Source organism: Centroberyx gerrardi, chromosome 22 (assembly GCF_048128805.1).
Source record: "Centroberyx gerrardi isolate f3 chromosome 22, fCenGer3.hap1.cur.20231027, whole genome shotgun sequence".
Classification (NCBI taxonomy): domain Eukaryota; kingdom Metazoa; phylum Chordata; class Actinopteri; order Beryciformes; family Berycidae; genus Centroberyx; species Centroberyx gerrardi.
In genome coordinates this window covers 7,464,125-7,489,057 of record NC_136018.1, presented here as the reverse complement: position 1 = coordinate 7,489,057, position 24,933 = coordinate 7,464,125, and the positions used below count along the sequence as shown (strand labels likewise).

Genomic DNA, 24,933 nt, shown 5'->3' with positions numbered 1-24,933 from the left:
TTAACACAGCTGGGAAAAACTACTGCCAGTAGTACGGTTCTCCATTCCTCCTCCCTCTGATGTCAGATTATAAAACAGAATAAACTGAATGAAAACAATAAATGTGAGCAACAAAATTGCCTATTATGACACAGCTCTAGATGACATATGTGCACAATTTTGTTTTTGTCGTTCTCCGAAGTACTGTGAAAATGAAAAACAAGATGGCTTGCTCCTTCTCCCCTCTTAACTCACAGTTTTGACTGTAATGGTGTGGGCTTAGGCTCAGTACATTGCAAAAGAGATGAGCCTGCAGGCATACAGTAAGCGAAGTGGAAAACACGTTTTTGCCTTAAGATGTGACACTGTCTGCAACCGTCCCAAACCCTTCCCCTCGCCCGCTGCTGGTAACACCGTAACAACACCGCAATATAACGTTACTGCAGTGATAACAACTCTGCCATTACAGCCCCACTCCCTCCCTGTGCTTTAATGTGCTCTAGCGTCATGTTCCTGGCCTAATGAGCTCAATGGCATGGTGCGAAGAGAGCAGCTGAGCCTCTCCACAGTGATTACACCTCATCAGCACTGCCACAGTACCAGCCCAGGCTCATAGACACGCTCTTTAATTCATAGGGCACAGGGGGTGAGGGTGGGGGTGGGGGGTGGGGGTGGGGGTGAGGGTGGAGAGGGATAGAGCAGCAGGAGACGGAGTGACATGGTGTGTTTCATTTACACCTGTTATGTTTGAGCGGTGCAAGGTTTTTTGGTGAGAGGCGAGGAGAAGCTGAATGCGGCGATGGACCCGGGACAGCAGCTGAATCACAGTTCAGCTCTGCACAAACACACGCAGGTAACAGATAACACAGGGTGACAGGAGGTGTCACAGCCTCAAAAACAGGATCAGAGGTACGGCAGCAGTTGCTGACAGAAATGGTGCGAATTATAGAGCACCTTGACCAATAATAGCAAGACTCGCAGTATATCCCTTCAAAGCATGGAAGGAACAGGTGAACACGCTTTTCTTCTATCGATTTTTTACAGTGTCAGCTTTGCACTTTGCACGTAGCATCCCAGCCTTTTACTGGAGAGCAAAAAAAAAAAAATGCTGCATGGCAACTGACATGCACACAGACGGCGGCCATCACCATGGCAACCCTAATAGTACATTATATTCAAATTCATTCACAAGGACATTTTGGGGCTCAAACAGAATGGAAAAAAAAACAGTAAAAAAAGCAGAGATGGAATAACAAAAATGCTCACTCACCACAGAGAGAGAGTGACAAATCTAGTAACAATCTGCTTGTCTCTGGGGGCCAAGTACAGTCTTTGTGTTTGCGGTCCTGCTGACAGGCTCTGCTCCCCGAATGTCTCAGGCTGCAATTGTGAACAGTGTGTCTGGAGGGGGCGCGGACTGGAGGCCAAAGCCAAGGTCACCCGAGACGGCACAATGAAATAAGCCTGTCACTCCGTCTCTCTGTGGCCGCACAGCCGCAGGCATAACAATGCTTTTAATTTTGGACTTCCCGCTATTCTACTGCTTTGTATAGGGGCCGCGGCCACAGGCTGGCTGCTTGCCCACAGAGGCTGCAGACGGAGAGCTTTTCCACAACCAGAGAGGAGGAGGGAGGGAGGTGTGGGAGTCAGAGGATGGTGTGAACTACAGCGTTGTGCTGTCACAGCCAACTGATAACCGGACCTCTAATCGCAAGCTTTGTTCAAACTGATACTTCTCTCACTCCAGTTTGATACTATGTTCTCACACTCTGGTTTATCTCGATGTTACAAACTGGAGGGAGCTTCCCGTCAGCTTCTGTCTGAGGAGGGAGGTTCAGAAGTGAAGTGTGAAAGCTGTGGCTCTGAGGTAATTGGACAGATACATGCAGTAAAATCATGTGAGGAATAAAGATGAGAGATGAGGCTGTGACACTGCCTCTCAATTATTGAGATCCTGCATTTTTTGACATGACATTAATTTCATTCTCTGCTGCAAGTCACAAATTAAAAACATTTGCTGGTAAAAAACCTATTCCTGAAAGCGAAACCTTTTTTTTATCATTTACAACAGATAATGAGCACAATGGATCCATATGGCCATGCTGGAAACCGTGGCATAAGAAAAGCCGGTTACATCAGTGGGCAGTGCATCACATCAAAGCGGTGGGTCTATGGCTGATGTGATCTCAGGGTGTTTAGTTCCATTTCAAGTTGTGTGAAGCCCACCTCCTCCCAGCCTCGCACTTTTAGAGGCGACCCAGGGGAAATGCCCACAACGGAGAGGGCGTCCGTTTTCCCTTTGATGTTTCACCCCTTTGATGGGAATCAGCAAACAGACCCTGATAAGGCAGAGGCTCTCGCCCTCCTCTCGCTCTCCTCTCGCCCTCCCCATGTGTTTCCTGTGTTCTTGTTTTTGAGGCCGCAGCACGGCTGAGAGTGTTTCAATGACTCAGGAGAGATCAAGCCTTTACCTCTGGGGGTGTTAACACCGTCTTGGTGACCTTGCAAAACACCAAGTGCTTGGCACCAATCGCTTAAGACCATGGCTTATTGCGCAATAGGCAAGCTGATTACTACGAACAATTCTGTTATGAAACCATATTTCGTCAGTATGAGGGTCACAGAACTGTTAGGCCGGTGACTCAAGCACACAGGAGACTGCTGCTGACCTGTGGTGCTTTGATAACTTAATTGTCCAGCCAGGCTACACAAAACAATTGCATGATTACAAGTATTGATTCGATACAACAACAGGCCTAAATCGAATGCCAGCAGGGCGAGGTAGAAAGCAGGACCAGGTTTCCAAGTAGCTTTCTAATCCTCCATCTCTCCGTGGAGCCAACTGTTCAGCTGAGGTCGGCCATATTGCTGAGTCACTGTGCTGCGCTGTACGAGCGAGCGCTGTCAGCCGTGGCCCCGGCTGGCTAACCTGGCAGGATGAGTTGCTGGTGCTGTGTCATGAAGGCTGGCGCAGGCTGCGCGAGTCATCAATCAGCGCCGTCGCTCCCCCCCCCCCCCAGGCCCTCCCTGTGGTACAGCAACACATCAGCCATTAAAAGAACATTAGGCTCTCAGCATGCCGTTCACCGCGACCGTGGTGGGGAGTGGGGACACATCATCCTGTCCCGACCAATCACTGGCATACCTCACTTGGTTACATAACCGCGGGGACATAAACACACCGGTATGCACACTGTTCATGTGCTGTGTATGAACAGACGTATGAAACAGCAAAGTCCGGAGGTGAAACGTGTTGTTTGCTTCAATATATTATTGCTCTAAAACATTACAGTTAAGTAATGGTAATGGAATGGAAATGAAGCCTTTTTAGTGTGCAGGAGAAAACTTACATTATTGTATGGATAATTACTCCTGCACTGTAACCAACACGCTGAGGAAAGCACTGCTATGCACAGAGAATCTACAAATTTATCCCCAGCTATGAAATCGTTAATCCGACTAGAGAAATGCCGGCAGCTTCTCGCTCGTACGTCTCACATGCCAGCATCATGCTCATACGGTTATACTTTATGTGCTCGGCGAGCAGCGGCTGTCAGTTCACATCCACGTTTCCACCCACTCAGTCAGAGGCTCCAGGTGAACATACTAAATATGTCAGTACTGAAATAGCGGGACAGTGTAGCATTAAAGAGGATACACCTGTCAATAGTCATTTATGTAGGAGAGTCATGGAGCGTAGCGAAGGAGTGGGCACTTATTTGTGAGTGTGAGTGTGCGTGTGTGTGAGGTGTGCGTCACTAGGATCTTGATCCGGACACATTCACACTCATATTACACACTGACGATAAACGCAGCTAGCTCTCACAGGATGAATGAATCTCTTACTCATTCAGTGGAGAGCTCCCACTCGGTAAAAGCGGAGCACCTGTGATGGGGAGGGCAACTGAGGGGGAGTGGAAGAGGAAGAGCATCACCGGCCTCTTCATTACTCAACACACACACACACACACACACAGGCTGGCCCACTGGGGAAGGCCATTCATCAGAGGGATTGTGGCCAAGGCCCTATCAGTGTGTGTGTGTGAACGCATGGGAGCCACAGACAGAAAGATAGATAGCAGCCTCCAAGGATTTCTGCCTATTGTAGTGCTCCCATAGAGTCAATTTACAAGAGAAAAGCTGGATGAGCTTTGTACACGCTTTCCATGCACTTCTTCTCTGTGAGGAACGTGTCACGCTCACCTTGCTCCACTGTTTCACACTGGGCAGTCAGAAAAGGTAAGGGAAGGACAAACTGAGTCAGATTCAGCAGGGGGTTGAATCAGCAAGGCGGGGGGGGAGCCTTTTGGCTACTGAGCATAACCCACACCTTAGGCCAGGTCGGGGACACGGGGTGAGGCAGGTAACAGAGTCCCGGGGGAGAACCTGTGAGAGACTTGTTACATCACTGGGCCATTTGCTTGGCTGAGAGTGGGAGGAGGAGACCGCAGACTGATAGAGAATAGCAAGCACTTAGGATGAGTGACAGACAAATGCTGTCAGTGGAAATAAGAGGCTGGATGCATTTGATGGTGGAGTTGAAGACAGTCCTGACTGGCCGACTGATAGCTTACAGGAGCCCACCCTAAAACACTTTAACACTGGTAAAAATGGGTCCTTTTATGGGTCCATTTTGCTGTTTGCTGGTTGTATATTTGCAACGCGGGTACAATGGAGCTTGACAGCAGAATGTTTTTCAGCTATCTAAAACATCAACGCTAAATGTCAGACTCAAAGAGCAAGGGCTTCTTTCTAGACCCACTAGTTTGCATATATGATTGTCAAGTTCAACAATCATACAGGGAGAAAACCATCGCAGAAGAGGCAGAGAGACCAATTTCCCCACTGAAAGCAGCTTCAATGGACCATAATGCAATGCAGCAGCCACAGAAGACATGTTGCGTCTTAAGTGGGGGGCGAGGGGAATATCGCTCCTCTGCTTCTATCGAATTAGAAGCGGACGAGGCAGATTGAGGAAAAGTGAGTGCAACACAAAAGTAAATTACAACGCTACATCACAAAATAACTCCTGGAATACAGCGAACATCACGGATTGATGATATCTACCAGCGTATTCGAGGGTGGATTTTTCCTTTAAGACCTCCCCAGAAGGTGATAAAAGTATTTGGCATTTTAGTTGTTGACAGTGCGCACACACACACACACACACACACACACACACACACACACACACACACACACACACACACACACACACATGGATGCAGACAAGGGGCATGCACACACAAAAAGTAAACACTCACATTCTGAACTAGTGTTTTATCGATCTGATGCATCAACCGCTGAGGCCGTGGGATGGCAATCAATCCGAAATAAGATCCTGTCAAAACAAAGCTGCCTCCCATCGAGACCTGTGATACCTGCAGACGCCCGGCGCAGGCGCACATTCCTCCTCTCCTGGCAGAGTTATTGAGCCAGGCAGTAAAGGAACACAAATTGGGATGCTGCTCATCTTCACCACTGTCTCAGTCGTAAATATCCTCCCTCTGTCTCTCTCTCTCCCTCTCTCTCTCTCTCTCTCTCTCTCTCTCTCTCTCTCTCTCTCTCTCTCTCTCTCGTCTGTCCTTGTGCGACCCTTCAGTGATTGACTGCTGCTGCGAGTGGCTCGCTTATGATGAAGAGTAATGTGAAACTACAGCGTATCACGTCCCGCTACGCTTGTCACAGCCGGTAACACAATAAAAAAATAATACCGCCGCAAAATAGGTGAAGGGGCTTCGGATGACACTTGAATTCACCACGCTTTCCTGAACGCAAGACAAGGCGATCCAGGCATCCTGAAGACTATGACAAGTGGAGCATTCACACATCATAGGTCTAATCTTCTACAAACACACTCACTGGGAATGTGTGTTTAAATACATCCTAGCTCTGCAAAGGCCATAGTAGAGCAATGCTACAGAATTTCCCCATCGGTAATAACTTTGGGTTTACCGCTGCCTCGCTGTCTCTGATAACATATTCATCTTTTATCACACAAGTCTTTCATTTATCGAGCTCCCATGGATGCGAAAGCACATTAAGAAATCAACAATTTCAATAGAAAACATAAAAAAAAATAGACATCCACTTTAATCCAACGGTACAAGCGCTTTGTAGCGATGTCTGGTTGGCGTGAGATTCCCCCTGTTGCAGAATGTGCTCTTCTCATCGTTACAAGTTATTCAGTCTGTCTACATGTTTCTCTCTGTCCCAGTGTGGATCTGCACTAATGAAGCGAAATGAGGCTCTTTATTATTAACAAAGCGCTGCTTATTGATCATCATCTTCGTCTCTATCTCCTTTCCTTTCATTCATCCTCATGTCACCAGAGAGAGGTGGAAGACAGGCTGTGTCAAAAGAGGGGATGCATAATGTAAAAAATTATCGACTTATAGGAGGTTTTTGATCAAGAGCCTCGTGAATAAGTCAACAATTAGATCGTGTCCTGAGCTAACTTGCTCTATCCAACTAAAAAACATTTGGGGGGTAAAATGAGAGCAAACTTTTCTTTGCCCTTTTTCTCTTTCAGACGCCAGACACCCGGGGAAAACACCTGATCAAAGCTTCATCTCGGGCCTCTGTCTTCCAGCCACATCTCCAGATCGTTACATGTTACAGTGCGGCTGGAGCTGTCAGGCCGGCAGACAGATAGACATGTCAAGTCTGCCTCTCCGGCTCGGGCACACTGATTATCGGACTGCGGCCGCTCAATGAGACCCTAGTAGCGGATAACGAGCGAGCATGTAGCCGCTCACACAATCCTGGAGGTCATGGAATGGCTGTCCGACATCTACATTCACACCAGAGACCTTTGATGAACTATTTGGCCTCATCGTTCAAAGATGTTGCCATGGCTGTAGTACATGAGTCTGGTTTCAGTCTGATGTATGTGAACATGTTAAGACAGGCAGGAACATGTCGAGTCAACATCCAATAGTCTCGCACCTATTTCGGCTCAGGCTATTGGATGTTGACTCGACTTGTTCCTGCCTGTCTTAACATGTTCAAAGATACGTTTTTTTCTCCACCTTTGTTTATTTTATTCCTAGCACTAGAAACAATTTAAGGGATTACACCTGTGTATATAGGGCTGGGCGATATAGTATAATATCGATATTGTGATTAGTTAGTATCGTAATATTGAGAAATAACTTAAATGTTACTTCTTCCTGGTCTTAAAGGATGTTCTGTCTGAGTAAAATGAACAACGATTGGCTTTACTTGCTCATCATATCCACATTACTTATTACTGATTACACATTACTGATTACTAATGATCATTACTAATTTTCAAACACATTTCAGACACATTTTTGTGTGTAAATATCTTATGAAAGCACAAATACTCATCCCCAAAATATCGTCACATTATCGATATCCAGGTATTCAGTCTAAAATATTGTGATATTTGATTTTGTCAATATCACCCAGCCCTACCTGTGTATAGTATGTAATGATCCTCAAACTTCTATTGATTAGTCAAAACCCTGAAGGGTTTAGTATAGAGCTGGTGCAGATAGATCTACATCTCCGTTGATTCTTAAGAAACTCCTAAAGCGTTATGTTTACATTTAGAAAGATGCTGTTTCTTGCCTGTTTTGATCTTAGTCTTGAATAGGACTCAATTTTCTCTGGTGTCAGTCTTGACTTGGTCTCGACTAGACCTTGTCTTAGAGTTGACTGTGACTCGACTAAAGTGCTCCTGACTACAGCTGTGGCTTCTGCACTCGTAAGGTTTGATCAGCACACAGTGCGCTTAGCCGGGATTGAGCAGCTCAGCGCACCAGAGGCTGTGACAACCGGTTTGTTGAGTGTCTGTTGGTTCACTGTCTGTCGGGTGTTAACGCTCATCGCTGTGTGTTCTCCAGGCACCGATCCTTGGCAGGCTGCTGATGATAGACTAACTATGCATAAGTGCAAGTGCGTGACTGTCTGATTCCCTGTAGTGGGACATGTCAGAAGGAGAGGCTGCTACGGCTCTGTGCTGTGATCTCCAACAGTGGCTCTGAAACAGGGCTTGATGTTGTAGAAAGGCCCCGGCCGCGGGCGCCCATGTTTACCCCTCCTTCATCTCTCATGTCTCTTTGCTCTCCACTTCTTTAACCATGTCATGCTTTGATCCCAATTGCTGCTCTTTCGCTATCTTCCTCTTTCCCTTCTCTCATCTTTAGCAAGGCTTGGTCTTCATGCTCCGAGTCTCTTGAACTGAAGAGGGCGATTTGTACGGCCCGAGTCTGGAAGCTGGCATATGGGAAATTAAACAAATTTATGAGAAATAATTTAAAGACTTCCAACACATAAACAGGAAATATCAGACTTCATTACGAGCGCTAGTGTGTGTGTCTTTGTGTCTATATGTGTGTGTGAGCATGTGCCTGTATGTGCATGTGCATGTATCTGTCAGTGTGCACGGGCTTGTGTGTGTCTGAGTGGGGGAGGGTGGCAAACGTCAGATTTCCTGTAAAGCCGGTGACGTGGGTGTCGTCGATGTGACGGTCAGCCTGCAGCAGGTCTAACACCTGTCACTCCTCGCTGTCTGTCAGGTGCAGGTGACGGGCCGACCCGCCGGTGGCCACGCAGGCCCTCGTGGCAAGCTGACCGACTCAGGCAGTAGCCGCCGGCAGAACTAGAATGACTCAACTGGAGGAGCAGTGCCGCTCAAAATGCTGAGGATGAGTCAAGCTACATTTCTTTATTTCTTTATTTTTTTAAGTGGAGTGACTCATTTTTGTTGTTTTTGAACTAAACTACCTACAAATGGAATATTAATATGAATGAATTAAAGCTGCACTAGAAAGATTTTCATGTGAAAATACACCCAGTATTTAAAATGGCAAATTAGGGGCCGCCAGTGTTCCATCCCCACTAATTGAGACTCAGGTGGCAGGTATGGTCACTGGTGGGAAATCTTTTCAGCATACAGGAAGGGACAAATTGATCATGAGCAAAATACAAAACTGCCTCCTAAACAGCAGCGAGCGCTCCGTCCATACTAGCCACTAAGAAGAAGAAATCTTGGTCTGAGAGGTGTGCAGTTTACTGACGCAACGTTACACGATTTCTGCGTAATGAAATCCTAGCGGGAGATAAGCTGATGCAACTTTAAATACTGATTTTTGAAGCATCTGTGATATAGATATAGTTAGATTCCTCTCCTATATTCTTTAACCCCTTGCACCCTGAGTTTTTCTCTTAAGTAGCTTCAAAGTTAGAATTTTTTTTTCCATGCTGTACAACAATGTCACATATTCTGTGTCTGCTTGTTCCAATGCTTCATTGAAGCTATAGCTGCTTATATTGAGTGAAATATTCAAACCCAAGATGCCATTTTTTTTATGGCTGCACCATTACAACAAATGGAAAAAATCTAGATGTTTGTGAGCCATTTTATACACATTTCCCCGTTAATTAAGCATGACATATTTGGTATCTTTGGAAACCTTAGGATCTTGGCTAGAATTTAAAATAAAGTTCTGTGGGTTTGAACAAAGCTTGGCCTTGAAACGCGTTTGTAATGATGGTCCCGCATGAGGGACCTTATCCCATCCAACCAGACCTCACTGTCCAGCCTATTCTCTGCCTCGATTGGTAAGGCACAAGGTATTTTTAGCCCCAGATATACCATAAAACCAGACACTTCTGCAGAGATGTTAAATTGAGACAAACAGCCAAGCCAACACCACAGCAAAATAGCATGACACAGCAGTAGCGCTGCAACGCCAAGGGTGCTGTCAGCCACCATCTATCCTGCAGCATCCCAGCGGGCATCACAGTTAACACATCAAGGCCTCCCTTTGCGCACCTTCCCCTGTTATGCCGAGCAGGTAAATTGTTAGAGAAAGCCAACTACACTCTGTCACGGGGAGCAGCAGCACAACCGCAGGCTCTGATACACCGAGTTAAAACTTTTGGAGTCCAGCGAGAGGAGAAGCAGCATTAATGCACTGCAGCACGACGGCTGCAACATTTAACTGAGAGGGACAATTTGTCAAGGTGTTTGTCTGCTGCATCCCTCGAGAGATCCCCATATGTGAAGCTGGAGTACCAAAACAAACAAACAAACAAACAAACAAGAGGTTATCATGGCAATTAGGCTATATCAGTCAGAGAAAAGGGGGTAGGAATGGATAAGTGTGTTCTTCTACCTACTCCTTTTCGCACCATAAATTTACAGTCTTGTATATTTCATTTTGCATTCAAGTTTTTGTTGTATATTTGTTTGTTTGTTTAGCAGTACATGACCAAAATAAGATGAACTGACTACTGCCATGTCTGTCCAGTAAATTCTCAAGACTTACTGGACAGAGGAAATGGTGACTCATACGTCGATACAGGACTGACAAGGTTAACTGAACTGCCCTTACATCCAGACGAGCCCTAAGTAGAAGATGGATACAGTCGGAGAGAATTCACCTATGGAAGAGGAACACAGTCTGTAGCTGCTTGACTAAATGATTAATGTCGTCTGACAAAGTATCATGCATTAACATGAAAGCAATTTTAGTTGCCTTGAGGGTTTCTGTGTAAGCGTTTAATAATGTAGTGGCGTAATACGACAAACCAACGGCTGCGCCCGCTGGGTACGAGCCCAGACCGCCTCTTCTAGGTTTTTCCTGAATTCAAAATAAGAAGCGGAGGGGTTGCCACCAGCGTAGAGGGCATTATACCACAAACAAGCTTATATCCCTTCAAATCAACATAACAGATGTAACAGGGCGGGCCACTCTACTCATTTCAACACGCTGAAGGGATTAGGGCAAAAACAATCTCAGGGGAGCTGTGGTGTCGAGTAGGAGTTGTCTGATGTCTGATGGGGCTCAAGTGATCATCACTGCTAATGATATGCGAACTTCCTCCGCACATTTTATGCACTAACACCAAAGCATACGCTGAGTTTCTTTCACAACAGCCCTTGCAGATGTGGCTGGGATTTACTAAGGAACCTAAGGAAACAAACGTAACCGTATTAGGAAATAACTAACTGAGGAAATCCCCCTGTTTCGAAACAATACTTGGAATATATCATCTGGATTCCAAGATATATGGGAGTACAAGCATGAAAACAGGAGGCTATGGAATTCATACTTTCCTGTAGAACTATGATCTGGTCGATCTTCTCTGTTCCCTCCCACTGAGTGTATCTATGAGCCACACAAGTGCTATGTCCGGTCCAGGACAGGAAACGAGGCCCTTTGGAGCGTACAGGAATGTCCACGAGGCAGGCACAGCAAGCCTGTGATGTGTACATAACGTAAGAATTTGCATTGCGAGGAAATACCTACTTTTCACTCTGTCTCTACTCTTCCTGCCTCTTTTCTTCGGCCGCAAACAACCCCACACACATACATGCACACACATGCACACACGCTTCAGTAATCAAGTAAGGCAGGAACGAAAAGTCCAGGAAGTTCCTTACTCTACACGCACATGCCTAATTTTACCTCTTGACGCAGCCCCTCGTCTGGTGACAATGGCAGGAATGGAGGGCAGTGAGGAAGGATGTTTTGGTGGGAGGGGGGGGGGGGGGGGGGGGGAGCATTGTACCTCGCTTCCTTGAACGGTGAAGCAGGGACCGCTGAGACCCAGCTGGGATGAGTGAACGAGAGAACCAGCATCCGTAGAGAGCGTCCAAGGTCCAAGAGATTTCCCGCCGGGGATGACCACGTGTCCCGAGCCAGAGAGAGAGAGAGACAGAGAGAGAGAGAGAGAGAGAGAGGGAGGTAGAGGGACGGAGCGAGAGACGTTGTATTGTTCTCTTCCCCCCTGCTCCTCCCCTTCGGCTCCATCCCCCACTATTAGTGAGACGGATTAACTCCAAGAGCTGCTAGTCCTGAGAGCGTGTCTGGCTCGCTGTATGCGGACACACACACATACACACACACACACACACACTGCTTGGATAATTAGGTCTACTCCGTGATCCAGACTGACAGACGAAGGCAGATGCACTCTACAACAACATGACAGGGACAATTGGCCTGAAAACCGGAGAATTTACTCATGGATGAGCAGTCCGGTTGCTCAATTCTCCATATAGACTGAAGGCCTAATAAACCAGTCACACTGAGACAAAATTGCATGTGGATGCAACATGCAATTTGGACACACATACACACACACACACACACACATACCCAACTGTGTGTGTGTGCTTGTGATTGGCACACTCTGGGGGTAATTCAGTTTCAGAGTGATGGAGCCAGCAGTCTTCTATCCGGCCTTATCCCCCACTCCCTGCCTGGACAGGGTGACCTTTCCCTCACAGTCGCTGCAGGAGAGCAATGATTAAAGTAGTGGTTTTTGGTGGAGAACCCCGAGTGTAAAACTTGATGAAAAAGAAGTGGTGGCAGCTACGGCCGTAATGGAGTTGAGCTGCCATTCCCCGCGGATCTGGGAGCGATGTTTACCTGCCGATGTCAGGAGATATGATGGCATGGGGGCCTGACAGGGTTGACATTTTAAAAGGGAGATCCTACTGAGGCCGGTCCAGTGGGAGTCCATGTTACAGTGGAGGAGGTGTTGGAGCGGCCCAGTTGTGACACATTATTAGGAGAAATATCGCAGGCCAGACAGCACCCTGGGGCGAGGATACAGCCTTCAGAAGAGCAGCAAATCACAAACTAGGGTGTGCTAAGAAGTGACAGAACGTAAACAATCACGCAATACCTGTATCACACTTAAGAAATGCTCAGGGACTGGGAAAACATCCTAAGCAGACAAGCACTACTCATGAAGAAACAACTATGAAGAGGCACAAATAAAAACACTTTACATAACAGTTCAACTTGATGAAAAAAATCCAATTAAATTAAATTTGAGAAGTCGAAGGTTTTCTCAAACTTAGTATTGTCTACTCATTGTCAGCTAAGCGTGATGGATGCTGAAGGATTTATTTAAAGCACAATGCCCTGAGCTGTCTGTGATGTTTACTTTCTCCTTGAGACGATGACAAGTCCTTCAGAAACACCGGCCACCTTGGAAACAATGACAGTTTTAAAGACGGATTAAACCTTGTTGTTGACTACAACTTTGAATGAGAAACATCCACTAAAATCTTGTTGTAGCACACGACAATAATCCATGTCTGTGAAACTGGGCCATACAGTTGATAATTGCCGCATCACACCATCAGGCTTAACCGCTGTGAGCAAAACAAGCCAATTATTCTGAATCGTTTTGAAGTCTTCCAGTGAATCTGAGGAGGATCTGAGCCTCGTTCTCACACCTCTGATATTCCAGACTATGGATCACACAAAACTAATGGGATTCACGCTTTAATGTTGATGTTAACATATGAATGTGGAGTAATTATGCAACAGCAGCACACACATGCATTGAGCAAAGGTGTTGCATTGAGCAAACCTGATGCAACAGGATCAGGATAGATCAGGATATAAGCTGCTCTGAGGAACTTAACTTTGAAACCTGCACTTAGCGAATAACATTGTTCCTATAGGTGTGAGCCAAGCCCACGGTTTGACGAACACAACACTATCATAAGGAGCTTTAGCATGGATTATTGTCAAATGCGCAACATCCATCAATTGTCTCTCACAGATGCCTATCGGAGAAATAATGAAGCAATCAGCGCAGCCACTCAGCACGCTAATTACTAACGCTAGCCCGGCCGCCTGGGACGCCCACCGGCAGCGTCTCGGAGAGTGCGTGTGTATGTGCGTGCATGTCAGTTTTTAAAATGCTTTCCAGGAGAAAAATGTCCACCAACAGACGTTTAATTACCAGAGGATGGCGAGCTGTGGTTTGCCTGTGCCATCATTCATGGCTGAATTAATGAATAGGTAAACAGCTGAGGAACAGGCCAGACTCAGCGTGCCTGCTGGTGTGGATGAGATCTGCGACACACACACACACACACACACACACACACACACACACACACACACACAGAGTCAGCAGTGTTTAATATTATGGATGAAGTGGTGGTTCAACGGTAGGCTGGAGATGGAGCTCAGCAGAAGAGCTGAGCTTGTAGGTGATTTGTGTGGTAAGCTTCACCGTCTTTGGTGTTTGATGAAGTGATAACACACACTGCACTAAGGCTGATACATGCTCTTTTGTTCTTACTTAAAACACGTTAGTGCATGGACAATTTGAACAACATGATTACTGTGTTCATGGGGCTGTCATCAATCTTCCACTAATTACTGTCCCCCCACGCGACGGAGGAGGACATGATATCTCAGGTGATATCTCACACTCCACTGGTCTGATTTGAACTTGAAAGAATAACGCATCTTCGCACTGTGTTCTGGTGTTTAAAAACATTACACTGATTGGCCTCATGGAGGCGGTGTAATAAAAGGTCAAAATGCCAAACTTTGAAAGGCCCTAACTCTTCCACTGTAAGTCTGTTTGGCTTCAAACTTGCTACAAAAATGCAGCCATCCTTACAAGATACACTGATTGGCCTAATGGGAGCGCTATAATTAAAGGTCAAAATTTTAAACTCAAATGCGTTATCTCAGACAGCACTGGTGTGATTTTGATGAACCCTAGGGATGACGCATTTTGGCACCGTGTTCCGGCGTTTAAAAACATTACACTAATTGGCCTAATGGGGGCGCTGCAATTAAGTGAAGTGAAGTCAGGTTGTATATCCCTTAATCACTGCTACAGTCTCAAAGGGCTTCACAATGCCCACATTATGAAAACAATAAATGAAAACACCCAACCTTAGAGCCTCAACTGAGGACGAGGAAGAGCTCCCACCAAAAATGAAAGGTCAAAATTTTAAACTTCTGAAAGGCCATAACTGCGAAACCGCCATCTGGTCTGATTTTGATGAAACTCATGGAAGAATGATGCATCTTGTTACTGATTGGCCCACGGAGTGCCTGCATCATTCGTGGGGGACGACATGTTTTCCTGTAAGGAGTCGTCACTTTCTTCACACTTTGTTTTTTTGGCTGCTTGGAGTTACAAGCCTCCTCGCTGCACTGTGGGATGCAGGAAGAGTCCAGCGCTGTTGGGTTGAAACTGCGGTGGAGCAGAAGTGGCAGAAAAGACAAAACGCACCCAGCGAGAAACTGTGCCAGACAAAATGAATGTCAATGGCATTCCACTGGCCTGTTTATGGCTACCGTAGTTAAATGTCAAGCGCTTGGCCCCGGGGAGAACTGGCTGCCGGAGAAACAGTCTGCGAGGGAACTTGCAGGTGTCTCTCTCTCTCCATCTTCCTACTGCTTTTCTCTTCTGCGTGGTGTTGTGCACGGGACAATAAGGAGGGACGAGCAGCAAGATCTATTATTAGCGGAAGAGTGAAGAATGGAGTGAGTGCTCAAGGGAAGGCAGAAGAGCGAGCCGAACCTCACTGACATTATTTTAAGAGTTGCTGTGGTGACAGTTTCTCGAGATGACTGCAGCGCCACAGACAACAGGGCGGTGTGTGTGTGTGTGTGTGTGTGTGTGTGTTGCATGTCCACAAGAATGTGTGTGTGTGTATAAGCAGTGAAAACAGGGGAAAAGATATGGAATGATTCCAATAGCACCAGATGCATAAACTCCCATTATTGCACAGAGTTGAGAGGGAGAGGGAGCATAAATCATTGCAGTCTCTACAGCATGTTTGACATATAGTATACCGCAGCGAACTGCAGTGTTTTTACTGGCACAAACAGTCTGCACGACGACCACTGTGTCCAATTTATTTGCAGCTTCTGACAAACCCAAAACGCCAAGTCATCTCTTCTCCCCAGAAGGAGACTCTCCTCTTCGGGGAGGGGGGGGGGGGGTACTCATCCTAGCAGCAGGTCTTATTTTGGCTCGCGCCGCCTGTCATTCACAGCACTATCATTTCCAGGACACATTAGATAATCTGGGTGTGAACATAGATCATATGGGTGAATGGAGCTGGGCCAGAACCATGTGGGCTATAACTCAAGTATAAGCCTTTTCTGTGAAAACGCCAAAGGCGGCAGCGGGAGAGGGTGAAGGACGGTTTATAGAGGGAGCGTTACCAAGACTCTCTGTTGATGCGAAGCCAGACGGCTGTCCAGTCGCTCTCCAGTCAGCTCGTGTTGTTGTCATGTCGGTGCTTTCTGCTGCCAACGCTGCATTCACTCCAGCATCGCATCGGCGTCCTCCCTACACCCCTTCAATAATGCCACTGTCTCCATGGTGATGTGGCTGCCACAGACCCCCGCCACCGCCATCACCACCACCACCACAACCACCACATACAGTAGGCACACACAAACACACACACATACACACACATATATACCAGGCAAAATCTCACTGTGTCATTTGTTTTGTTTTTTCTACTCTGTTTTATTCATTATCATCAGCAGCTCTGTGTATGGAAATTAATTTGTGGGGCTGACGCCTCGCTCCATCTCATTCAATATTAATGCTGTCTCAGATTACTAGACAGTGCTCCAACCCCCCGGGGCCAGGAATCTCTTAGATTGGAGAGAGAGAAAGACAGAGAGAGAGACATAGACAGAGAGAGAATGAGAGCAAAACCATGTAAAGTGCTCTCTAATTGGGGGTGACAAGCGCCAATAGTCTCATATTTGAAGAGTCAAAGTTCTCCCAGAGGTGGTTAATGCAGTGATTACAATGAAATGTCAGTTCCCATGACACCTTAGGGAGGGAAGACATCAGAAACATATCTTCATTCTTATTTGCACAGCTAGCTGCATAGCCGCCCCACATGAGTTACTGGGTAAATCACCTTTCCAAGACTACATTTTCCCCCTTGCGTTATGTGCTTCCCTTATGAAGAGTTTTTTGGCACAGAGCGCAGTCTGTCGCAGGGCGCTGAACTGATGAATCCTCCTCTCAGCGCTTTCATCCACTTATATATTTCCATTTACCTCAAGTGACCTCGCTGAGGACTCTGCCCTCCTGGCCAAATACTGTGCATGAGGAACATCAGCCCCGCCGCTCTTCAGCCTATCAATCAGATGATCCAGCAGCCATGAAATGAGCCATATGCGACATGGAGAGGGCAGGGAGAGAGTTGCCCTCAGTGGAAAACAATGGCTTTATAAACCAACAGCTCCGAGTTCACTTCTAATGAATAGAGAGGGCAGCTGGCTAACTCTGTGAACTGTGCTACAGCAGTCAGGCTGCCACGACTTGGACCCCAAGAACTTGCTGCAGGGTTTCATTTCTAGTGAGTGCAAGGATAGTATAAGTCACAAAATCCAATGCTGGGGTTTGGCGAGGTAATTACGAATGTAGAGGGTGTGTGTCAGTGTGTGCGTGTGTGTGTGTGTGTGTTTGAAGATGAAAATGCTTGGATTTAGGGAGCAGGGAGGCAGCCGGGGTAAAGCAGAGATGAGCAAGCATTCAAGCCAAGACAGGGGAGTGGTCCCATCACTTCAATCCCCCAGAACGATTAGCAGGCGACAGTGACACAGGAGTCCAATAATAAGCGCTCCTGCAGGGCGGACTCCTCCGTCTCCAGCATATGGTACCAGCTTTAATCTGCAGTCTGGCCAGTAGACAGGGGGTGAAGGTTCAAGTTTAACTGATGACAGGTTGAAATGGGGAATAAAACAAAAGGGACAGACTATCGATACTATACACTACCAGTCAAACGTTTGGACACACCACATTTTTCTTTGTTTTTACTATTTTCCGCATTTTAGAATAATAGTAAAGACATCAAAACTATGAAATAACACAAATGGAATTATGCAGTGACCAAAAATGTGTTAAACAAATCAAAACTATCTTATATTTTAGATTCTTTAAAGTAGCTGCCCTTTGCCTTGATGGAAAGGCAAAGGAAATTCATACATAGGCATCAACTTCACTATTTATATTTGTCTAAGAAACAATTTTCAAGCATTTAAGCATAAGCCTTTAGATAAGAATGGCTTTAAGATAATGAAAAACATTCAATCAGGTGTGTCCAAACTTTTGACTGGTAGTGTATATTATCCACTGATGTATTGGAAACATCTCTCAATCAAAGCAAGAGTTGAAGAAAGCAAGCAAAGCAAGCAAAAAGTAAGACTGACAAGGAATCCCAAAAGAAAAATGCAGGATTCTTCATGCTTCTGCCGGCACAGTCTTGCAAGAAGTCCAGCGCTGATATAATGAATATCGGTGAAAGAAGTTGCCAAGGAAACCAGAGAGCACCAATTCACCTCCACAGAGAATCTCTTTGGAGAGAGTAGCAGTTTGCGGGGTGAGAGGGTGGTGATTTGCTTCCTTGTTAGTCGGGGTCACAACCTGCCATCCATTAGAGGCTCTGAGTAATCCTCCTGCGCGAACCCAGCCTCTGACCCGGTAATCAGCGGGCCGACACCTGCCAGTATTGTTCCCCTCCATCACATGACCCCGCAGGCTGGACGGGCCGGGCTGCGGGGGGGAACGTGTGCCCCCAGCACCTCTTCTCCACCCAACAGGCCTCCTCATAATCCTATTAGACTCAGTCATCTGCACGGCATAAAAAAAGTGCTGATTGATCCTATACGGCACAAACCCCTCCGTGTGCCGCCGTTTGCGTATACAGACGACTCTTCATCTCCCTCCGTGTTTCACTTTTCACACATGGAGATTACACAGCTCTCTGAAATAGCTCTCTAAAAAAAATAAGACGAATTTGATCCCTCTTGCCAGGGCCCCGATTTTAAACCTTTCGTGTGACAAGACAGCTCCACAGCTCACTTGTGGATTAAAGGGGGCGCTCGGATGTTAACAACACAAACACTCTTCAAACACGGCGGAGGAAGAAAATTACTGCGGAACAACTAGTAACTGTCAAGCTGAAACGACTTGTGAAAAAAAGCAGAAAATTGTTTTATAGACTGAGGGTCTAAAGCAGTGATTCTCAACCTTTTTCATATCAAGGACCACTAATTTAGTACCATTAGGTCCACGGACCCCTATTTGATGAGATTTTGTCTCTCAGACCCAAATCTGAGAATATAATCTTTATTGTTTGATATGATTTTGTCTAGAATTCCATGACTGTCTGTATTGTAGGTAGAGAGATAACAGTGAAACTATGATCAAAACACTCATTCTTCTACATTCTCTGGGTTAACTTCTTGTAAATGAAATAATGGTGAAGTTTAACAATTCATCAATTTGCTGGGGACCCCCTGGAACCCCCTCATGGACCCCTGGTGGTCCCCGGACCCCACATTGAGAACCACTGGTCTAAAGACTTGGGATAAAGACTTGGGTTAAGCCCGGCCGTATGACTTCCTTGTACAAAGCGTACCAGAGATTTCTGCAGCCTTTGTACTTCAGAGCATTTAGCATGAAAACCATAGTTCTCTCTTATTAACTAAGAAAACAGAGTGAAATTGTTTTAAATTATTACTCAGAAAAATCAAGATGGATTCCCTTGGCAAGTCCATTCGAAATTATGAACCGGTTTAAATACATCCACCTAGTTAGGGATATTTATGACTTGATTACAACAGGCTCTTACATATATCCTCTAGCTGCTCTGCCTCACCTCATAGGTTTATAGGCTTGTGTGGGTGGAAATCCTCTGGGAATTACTGGTCCACCACTGAGGGCCTGGGGATCATCCTGTAGTTTGACATAAGCAGGTTAAATATCTGACCACAGAGCTGCCCTTTGTTTCTTCCAAATTCAATGAAAAGCTCCATTTTACTTTCAAAGTTGGAACGACATTTTGAAAATAAGCTCTTTTTGGGGGATTTTGTCATTCCGGGCATGCATGTGTGTTCTCCACCCTGCATTTATTAGCTCCATCAAATACTCGCTGCTGAGACAAAACAAAACCTCTAAAGCAACTCCCCAAAATCACCTTACATAACACAGTTACAGTGGCCATTTACTGTAAAGGAGCTGATTGGGCCCTTTTGCCCGCGGGGTCTCCACTGGCACAGAGGGTGACCATCAGTGGGCGGAGGTGGAGATCGGAGTGGCATGGCTGCAGCTGAGGAATGTGAGGAATTCCCCCTGTAAACACGTTGTCCTGATGCTCGGCCGGTCACCGCGCTCTTATCACCGCGTGCCCGTCGACCCCTTTAATCATTATAATGGTTAGTTATCCATTACCAACGCCCCTTGTCCCTCGCTGCTCCTCCTGCGGCCGCTGTTGGGTCTCGGGCGGCTGAGGTTGCCGCTCTCACCGGCTCAGTCTTTTGTGCACCTGAGGCACCGAATGCTATATTACTATTCACTCTGATACCCCCCAATGGGCAGACAGAGCCTGTGCTGATACTCCTGTATACAATATAATGGCTTTCCAAATGTCAACACCATTGAAAGAGAGACAGGTCTTTTTCTTTTTTTTTTCTTCTAAGCAGAGCGGTTCTGCTTGACTAGCCCAGGCTCCCTCACTTCCTATGGGAGTGCTCTTTAGCTGATAGGATCATAAGTGGCTGAGGGGGGAAATGTATTTTTCTTCCTGGTTGAATAGAGCGGCTTTCGCTGCTTTTCAGCGCGGCACCTACCCCCGCGGTTCCTGCGTATGAACCCCCTCTCAGCTTAAATGAAACTCATTTCAAAAGCAGCTGAGGGCCTTTGCTAATACTGTCTGGCATTTGGAAAACACAGGAAAAGAAACAGCAGAGGCTGGCTTTCCTCCCTTTGCTTAGGTGAAATCCTGTTTTGGCCACTTGCTGTTTTGTCAGGCTTGAGGAAGGTGCTAAGTCCAGCCTGAGCACATACTGTATAGAGTGAGGGGGCCATATTTACCCGGGTGGTGGTGGGGGGGGGGGGGTCGCATTCCTCCTCATGGTGTACCACTCTCTACCAGTCATGAGGGACTCTTATGAGGCTAGGACTGTCGTAGCAACATTCCAGCACTTTCCCATGATGCAGCAGCCACATCAGTTCGGGCTTTTTCGCTGCTCGGCCTCAAGAGCCAGAAACCAGATTTTCTCTTTTCCTGGAACATCCCAGATAAGTTTGTTTAAGGGAGGTCTGCTGCTTTGGATGGGAAAGTTGATATTTTCCGGGTGTTTTTTCAGCGGTTATGCAGACTTTTCCTGACACTGGTGATAAGAGAGCAGCTGTCTGGATTGTCGAGCGGCTGCCCTCTGAAAATTCTCCCCGCTTTTGACAATAGGTAGCTCTCCCAGTAGGAAACTAGTGTAGTGAATGACAGACAGTCTGCGCCCATCACTCTACAAAACCACATCAGAACGGATGGGCAGATGGAACAGTCCCTGTCCTTTCTGTCACTCCTCCACTCAGGTCTCAATAAGGTTGAGTTCAAAGTAACTCAGTCAAAAACCATTTCAATCCAACGCTATATGATTCTGAGCAATGAAAGGATTTGAAACCAACGATGCAAACTGAGGTAATTTTGTTTTACCAAGCATTTTCAAAAATGTAAAATGGTAGCAATAGGCTGTCATCTGAATAACGCGCTACAACACAGACGTTATCTTTATGTACCAGGTTCTTACATTCAACCAAGTCATAGATGTTGACAGATTCTGCAGCGTTGCATGACTCAATGCTTTTCCTCAGAACATGACTGGTTCCCCGAGCATTGTGTTCCAAGCACAGACGTCCTGAATAGATCATTAGTTTTTAAGTGCCTCGCTCATATGTTCTCTAATACCCATTCATGGTATCGCAGCATGTCAGCTCGCCCTGAAGGAAGCTGTCAGCTACAGATGTCAATACCCCCGCTGACCCCCCCCCCCCCCCCCCCCCGCTCCCCCTCCCTCCAACACCACCGCACACATGGCACTGGAGGATTGTCCCCCAGAACAAAGGAGTGGGGGTTTCTGTGGAGAACAGGCAACCAAACATTCCTATCACAATGGAGAGAGTGGCCAGCAGGTTCAATTAGTATGCACTTTACTATGCACTTTACTATCCCACTGTTCTTCAAAACAAAGCTGGAAAAGGGGTATTTGGTGATGCCAGTCTGGTTCTTGGTGGTCTTACTTTTTAAGAGACTTTCCCCTATTATCTGCTTTGTTCCTGCCATGTTGCCTGAAAAAAACAGAACACTTGAACGGTACTTAGAGCAAAGATCTTCATGTGGCAAGTTTGATGGCTTTCCCTGATGGCTTCAAAAAAAAAAAAAAAAAAGCCCAACTTCTCATTTTAAAAGCAAACTATAGCCTTACACTGCTGCTAATTTACTTGGACTACAGCCAGTCGCTGTAATGAATCTCTTCCATTAATCTCACTCCATGAATCAAGTGTGGCCCAAACACACAGTATAATGAAACACTTGAGAGCACATTCTGTTAATAATCCATGATCCTCTTATTGCAGGATTGTCAAACTTTGGGGGGCGGTTGGAGATCATGTTGGATCCCCTGGATATGAAACATGTGATCCCTAAAATTCCTAACAAAACATAATTGTAATAATATTCACAGTTTCATGTGTTTAGGGTTAGAGGAATTTTTCCAACCTTAACCTGTCATAGAAGTTCCTCCAAAATACCCCATTTTGAGTTAAATTGTGATTTCAGGTTTGTTTTCTCCAGGAATCCTGCAGAGAAGTGACACACAGCAGCTCACCCTATGTTGATGGTATGATTCTATTGATTGGCTAGTTTATGGTTTATCGATATCCATCATGTATTTTAATTATGCTGCGAGTTGTTGGCTTATGAATGAGGCCTGATGAAATTGTTCCAGTGACCTATTAGTTTGGCTTCATTGCTGACACTGATATCATGCGTGAACCTGTATGTCTGTCACAGTCACTGCCGCTGATAATAGCCTGAAAAGCTTCAGCCAGGCTTACAACAAATCAGACGCACAGAAATAATCAATACGCAGAGGTTATTCAAAGAGCCGCACGTCCTATAATAAAACACAGCGGGACGCCCGATGCGCTATTTTCAGTTTCAATATCAGCTGGATGGAGAGACTGAGATGTCTAATGTAAAGTAGTGAAATAAACTGATCTACTTACCTATTACACAAGGTGCGCCGTAACGTCGGGTACTTGGCGTATCCGAGAGAAATGAATCCCCAAAGCCGCTGTGTCACAGTTCACACCAGCCAGGCGCACATGTTGCCAGTCCCCACCAAGAAATGTCACATGAGCTCTGAGCACGAGCCGCTGAAGCCCCAGTACCGGACTGCCGGACTGGACTGAGTCTGTGCGGGTCCCCCTAGGAAGCGGCACAGTGCGTCCAAGCGCTGGATGAGCTGCGCCGGGCGCCACCCCTCGCTGGACCTCTGGGACTCTGTGCCCACCTTTCCTCTCTGTCTTGGTGCTGTAAATAGCCACCAACTGTCCGCTTTATGGCAACGCGATGCACGGCCACGGTGGTGCAAATGTTATCCGTGATCACTCCTAGTTAATGCGTGGTGCGCAATTAAGAGGCGCGCAGGACGCCGGTGCCACCCACGACAGGAGGGTTTCGTGGTGAGCGTACGGTCAGGGAATTTTAATGAGGACGCTGCTGCAGAGTTTCTATCCTGGTCGGAGATTCGTGGTCTCTCTGAGCTGTGGGGGAATAACATTCATTGTCCTGTTAGGAAAAGCTTACAGCTGGAGAGGAGGTTGGCGGAATTACCGTGTAGGCGACAAGTTAGACTCAATTCTTGGGCAATGGCCAGCCAACAAACTAAGGGATTATCCCACCTCTATGAGACACCTGTTGATTGAAAACAACTAATTCAGACTTGCTGACTAACTGCACAAGCCTAGTCCAGCCCATATTGGCATCTAAACCAACTGTGCAATGGGACTTGTGATGGACAACTTCATTTCCACAAACCCCTCTGCTGCTATCTGTCTCAGGACCACATACTGCTGTGGAAATAGTAGGCTAGATTAAAGCTCCAGCATCTGTCTTGGTTTATGCGTTGGAGGAAGATGGATTTTTTTAAATTAGGCCTACTTCTCACCAGAAATAGTGGCTGAAGATAGTGGAGTTGAGATTCCCATTGCAAGACATATCTAATCCTGCCCAAGTCATGTTTTGGTTCCACAACTTTTTCATATCAAGGACCCCCAAATAGATGCACATTTGACCATGGACCCCTATTTGAGAAGATGTTTGTTGTTATGACTTAGTATCTAAACCCTTTCCTCCATTCCTCTGCAAGGGTAGATCCTTCTCCCCTAATCCCTTTCTATTCAAACAGCAGTTCAACCCTGAGTCTGCAGGGAGGCTGCTGGCTGGTTCATCTCTTATGAGGCTAAACCACTTACCCCTCCATATGGGTGGGTACAGCGACCTGCAACCTCAGCTGGCACCCTGGCATGCAGCACCGCGCTGTACCAGAGGCCTAAACCAACACCGGGGTAAACAAAATCTGGTGTTTACAGTACAGGGAGACAAACAGCTGATACTAGTGGCTCATAATCACCCAGCAGGAAGGAACACACCCGGCTGAATCAGGTTTTAAATGTTTCACCGGATTTTATCAAATAGATTTCAGCCACTGGATGACTTCTGGTTACTAGATGAACATGTTAAAGAAAGGTCCAGCAGGGACATAGAGCTGCTGGTAAATAAGTCTCCAGCAGCGTAGAAATTGTCATAATGAATGCAGAGGCAGGCAGGATGGATTTATAAAACTCACATAATATGCAACACAATGATGCCATAATGATAGTGATTAATCATCATCATGTTCACTCGGAGAGGGAGGGGCTGCAGGGAGGCATAACGTGCGATAAATGCAGGAAAACAGCAGTATGGCTGAGTTCCCACTCTAATGAAAGAAGATATGAGATGGCATATATCAGACTGATAATATAATCATGTTTCTTTGGGAAAGGCAGATAGAAAACAGCAGGATTAGGGTTAGCTGTGACATGAATATGCTGTAAACAGATCTGCAAGTAAACCCAGAGTCTTAAGTAGTGTTGTTTAATGAAACCTGCTATACTCCATGTTTTGCGATATGTAGTCTCTAAAGAAATATCAGTATCAGTTTGTCATTGTATGATGCTGGGAGGAATCACATCAAGCACATGCCTGGGTCATACAACACACATGTACTGCCCTCTACAGTCCAGAGTGTATCAATGCAGCCATTTACAAAAAGTGACTCA

General features: G+C 46.2%; 1 protein-coding gene across 2 annotated transcripts in view; it reads right to left on the bottom strand.

Annotated features, from left to right (window-relative positions):
• Positions 1–23,322, bottom strand: part of tmem108 (transmembrane protein 108) — a 43,428-nt gene extending 20,106 nt beyond the window's left edge. The window contains exon 1 of one of the 2 annotated variants that reach the window (XR_011785226.2): positions 22,834–23,322. The gene's annotated coding sequence lies outside the window, so the exon portion shown is untranslated. The remainder of the gene's footprint in view (positions 1–22,833) is intronic. The other variant, XM_071915045.2, reaches the window with a different exon arrangement.
• Positions 23,323–24,933: the final 1,611 nt, after the last annotated feature.